The 4,432-nt window shown below is 47.2% G+C and overlaps 1 protein-coding gene across 2 annotated transcripts in view; it reads left to right on the top strand.

Annotated features, from left to right (window-relative positions):
• RFX4 (regulatory factor X, 4 (influences HLA class II expression)) overlaps positions 1-4,432 on the top strand; it is a 292,151-nt gene that overhangs the window by 285,616 nt on the left and 2,103 nt on the right. The gene's annotated exons all lie outside the window — the stretch shown is intronic.

Genomic DNA, 4,432 nt, shown 5'->3' with positions numbered 1-4,432 from the left:
CGTGGATGCCCTTCAGGATGCCTTCTTGGCCTTTAAAGCCTTTGTTTTGGCTTCAGTTTTGGGAGGGGCAGGGGCTTCTTTCTTCGCTTTCAGCACCACCTTCATAGAAAAGGTCTCTCAAGCCCATTCTCGGGGTTTTCATTTTTATGGAAGCAGATTGTCTTCATTTACTTCTGCAGAGCAGCTGTTGGGTTCAAACTGTCAACTATTTGGTTAGTAGCTGACGGCACCACCGGAACTCCTCTAAATGATAGGCATTAGTCAGAACAACAATCAGAGGCAGAGATTGTGAGAATTTTGTCTCTCATACTCTGGGGCATGTTGTCCAAAGGAGTCAGTCCATGGAAAAGGACATGGTGTAGGGAAGGGTAGAGGGTCCGAGAAAGACAGGGAGACCCTCCAGGGGACGAACTGGTGTAAGCGAACGGCAGTGCAAGTCAGCTTCAGCACAGCAGATTATGAGGATGGGGCAGGATTTTGATTCGTTGTCGTGAGGAGGTGGGGTTGACATCCCTGCACGGAAGTGCTATACCACCTCTGAGGAGTGTCCATCCAGATTGATCATTGGCTGCAGAGGAGCAGGGAGACATGTGAGAGGAGACGTGCGTATTGGAATTTTTATAGTAACCATGGTACGCGTGTACATCTATTGCCTATTTACATTATTAAATTTTAAGAGAGATCTGATAGCTATCTTAGAAGCATTATACTCTTACTTTATGTTTTATTTTAAATTACCCATTAAAGGAATGTAGTGTTGTAATTGTAGCTCTGCCAATATCTAGAGGAGTGTGCCGTTTTTTATCTTTATAAAATTTCTGTCCCCAAGAATGGCTGACTGCTTTTTTGTCCTTCCTGATTGAGTAAGTATAGTGTGTTCTTGGTTCAAAATAGTCATGGCTTTGGGATTCTGAATTCGTAAATAATTGTGATGCACGAAAAGCATGAATCCACAGTGTGTGGCCTCAACCAGATAAAAATGTATATGCTTGGTGTTGTGTATATGTTGTTGTTGTTATGTGCCGTCGAGTCGTTTCCGACTCATAGCGACCCTATGCACAACAGCCCTAAACCCTGCTCTATCCTTCGCCAACCGCACTGCCTCTGACACACCCATCCCGATTACCCCAGTCACCAAATCAATCCATCTCAAAGAGGGTCTTCCCCTCCTGCGTTGTCTCTCAACCCTCCCAAGCATGATGTCCCTCTCCAAGGACCCGTCCCTCCTGGCAACATGTCCAAAGTATGTCAGACGAAGCCCCAGAATCCTTGCCTCCAAGGAGTAGCTTGGTTTAATCCTCTCCAAGATAAATCTGTTTGTTTTCCTGGCAGTCCATGGTACATTCAGTACCCTTCTCCAGCACCACAGCTCAAAAGCATCCACTCTCCTTCTGTCCTCCCTAGTCATTGTCCAACTCTCTGATGCATAACAAGCGATTGCAAATACCATGGCCTGTATCAGGCGCACCTTAGCCTCCAGAGAGACACTGTTGTTCCTGAGTACCTTAGAGAGGTCCCTAAGAGCAGACTTTCCCATCGCGATATGCTTTTTGATTTCCTGACTGCTGGTGCCAAGAGCTGAGCAAACTGAAGCTGTGAACACTCTCAATCTCTTCATCATCCATCCTGATGCTGCCAATTGGTCCAGTGGCGAGAATCTTTGTCTTCTTGACATTGAGCCTCAGTCCATACTGAAGGCTGCAGTCCTTGACCCTTCGGAGCAAGTGCATGAGGTCCTCCTCAGTTTCAGCAAGCAGGGTTGTGTCATCTGCATAACGCAGATTGTTAATAGACCTTCCACCAATCCTGATGCCACAATTCTCCTCATAGAGCCCAGCCTCTCGGATAATCTGCTCTGCATACATGTTGAAAAGGTATGGAGACAGGATGCATCCCTGGAGTATACCCTTCCCAATTTTGAACCATGCAGTGTTACCCTGCTCTGTTCTGACTACTGCCTCTTGGTCCAAGTATAGGTTTCATATTAGCACAATTAAATGTTCTGGGATTCCCATTCTTCTCAGAGTCAGCCACAGTTTGTTATGATCCACACAGTCAAATGCCTTTGCATAATCAATGAAACACAGATAGACATTCTTCTGGTATTCTCTGCTTTCAGCCAAGATCCATCTAACATCAGCAACGATATCCCTAGTACCACGACCCCTTCTAAACCCAGCCTGGACTTCCGGCAGTTCTCTGCTGATGTGCTGTTCTAATCGTTTTTGGATGATCTTCAGCAGAATCTTGCTTGCATGTGAAATCAATGACACTGTTCTGTAGTTTCCACACTCAGTTGGGTCACCTTTATATATATATACACAGAAAATGTAAAAGGACATAAACTAATCATCACGATGATTATGGGTGGCTTTTGTGTTCTCTGCATTTCCATTTTCTATTATGCATATGTTTTAAAAATTTGAAGAGGAAAAAAAGATGTTCTTTTAAAAACCTCCATAAAGTCCCCATTGCTGGTAGAATAAAGTTAGCTGTTCACACACACACACACACACAAAGAAGTAATTTATAATTTTGGTGAAGGGTAGAGTGTTTAGTTTTATGAGACAGAGCATCCCAGGAAAGTATGAGGAGAGGGCATTTGGGCTGCGACCTGAAGAATGATAAAAAGGACTTGAGACGAAGGGAGGTAGGAAGAGGCCCAGGGAGAAGGTACAGGTAGGACTCTCTGGGAGGGGAACCAGCTTGGCAGGTCATGGGACCAGGAAGGAGTCCTCTGTCCCAGGGAGAGGCTGTGGGGCCAGGAGACACACACCTGAAAGATACTCACTTTGGAGCATATCCGGAGGACAAAGCAATTTTGGGGGACTTGCAATACTATTAATGCAATGTGTTTAATCTCTCTTCTTGGGTAGGACCCAAACTTTACCACAGTCTCTTTGTAATGCAGTGTGGGCCCTGGGCCGGAACCCCACTGCCCAGGTCTGAGAACTGGTCTAGCCATCCCATAAACAGCCCCGTGGTGCACAGCACACAAAATTCACTAAGAGTGTTTCTGAGCTGATTTGGGGATTATGAAAGCCTTGATGTGCTCGTCCATAGTCTCCTTGGCAACAGCCCCTTGGTGCCTTCTCTCTTGAATTCCCAGATACCACCTACACCCTTCTCCCTCCCTCCTTCCTGACTGTTCTTTTGATTTGAAGGGGTTGCACTAGGCTGTGCAAGGCATGCTGTACTATCTGGGGGTGGGGGGCAAGAAAACCCCAGCCCTCACCACCAGAGGTTGGACCCCTCGTCCTTGTTCTAGGCAGAGCCAGCTTTCCTGGCATAGTTTGGGCCTGACAGCATTTGCCCTCACTCCATGGGTTTCCGCTCAAAGCGCCAGAGAAGTTTCCCTTGGCCACCTGGACCACAGGGAGCATCCATTGTTGTCATTCCCCCTCTCCCTGCTGTCTAGGCTTCAGCCTGTCTGTCTCTGTCACAGGAGGCACCCTCCCACCTAATCCCTGGAGACTCCACTCTCCAACTGTCAGGCAGACAGATGGAGAGCAGAAGAATTCACACACTTGCGCGGGCACCCTCTCTTCTCTCTCTTTCTCCTCTCCGCTGGTCATTCCCTGTTGACTGGCTCCACTCCTTGGTGAGGTGGCCCTTAGAACTGTGAGGACAGCTTTGTGCCACCGACTGGCCTGCAAAGTCAGGCATCTCATAGGAGTCCTTAGCTCCACTCCTCCTCCTCCTCCCCCCTTTTCTCTGAGGGAACTAAAAGGGGCTTATTTGCATAGCTGTCTCACTAACAGAAACAGAATGTCAAAGCGGCAGCCCTTCAGGGGCCCTTCTTGTTTTCCTAATCCTTTCCAGGACTGCTTCTTCACTTTTGGACACTACTGACACCTGTTGTTGTACCTGCACAAAAGAGCCCTTCTTCCCTCCTCCTCCTCCTCCTCTCAGAGGCCTCATCTCAACTCCTTCCTCCACATGCACATCGAGCCCAATAATTCCCCATTTCCGACCTGAGTATCTTCCAGGACTTCAGCGGAGTTGCACGAGAAAGGAAGATGTTCTCTAAATGACAGGCACTAATAATAGCCTTGAAGCCTATTGACTTGCTTCCTCTTCAAAAGCCTGCTTTTAGGCTGCTCTTCATAATTGAATTCAACTGTAAAAATGCTATTTTTAATAGTGTCATTGTGTTTTATTTGGCAGTATTGTTCCCTCAGGCTGATGGAGGGGGATCTATCATCTCTCTCTCTCTTTTTTCTCTCTCCTCCTTCCCTCCCTCCCCCCTTCTCTCTCTCTCGCCTATATATTCACCTGGACATGCTTTGGGTACACACACACACACACACACACACACACACACACACTCATCTATATATTCACCTGGACATGCTGTGGGTACACACACACACACACACACACACTCACCTGTATATTCACCTGGACATGCTGTGGGTACACACACACACAC

Source organism: Elephantulus edwardii, unplaced genomic scaffold (genome assembly GCF_000299155.1).
Source record: "Elephantulus edwardii isolate Elephantulus edwardi_28Jun2011 unplaced genomic scaffold, EleEdw1.0 scaffold00211, whole genome shotgun sequence".
Classification (NCBI taxonomy): Eukaryota; Metazoa; Chordata; class Mammalia; order Macroscelidea; family Macroscelididae; genus Elephantulus; species Elephantulus edwardii.
Note: the sequence above shows the minus strand (reverse complement) of the source record. Positions and strands in the feature narration are given on the sequence as shown.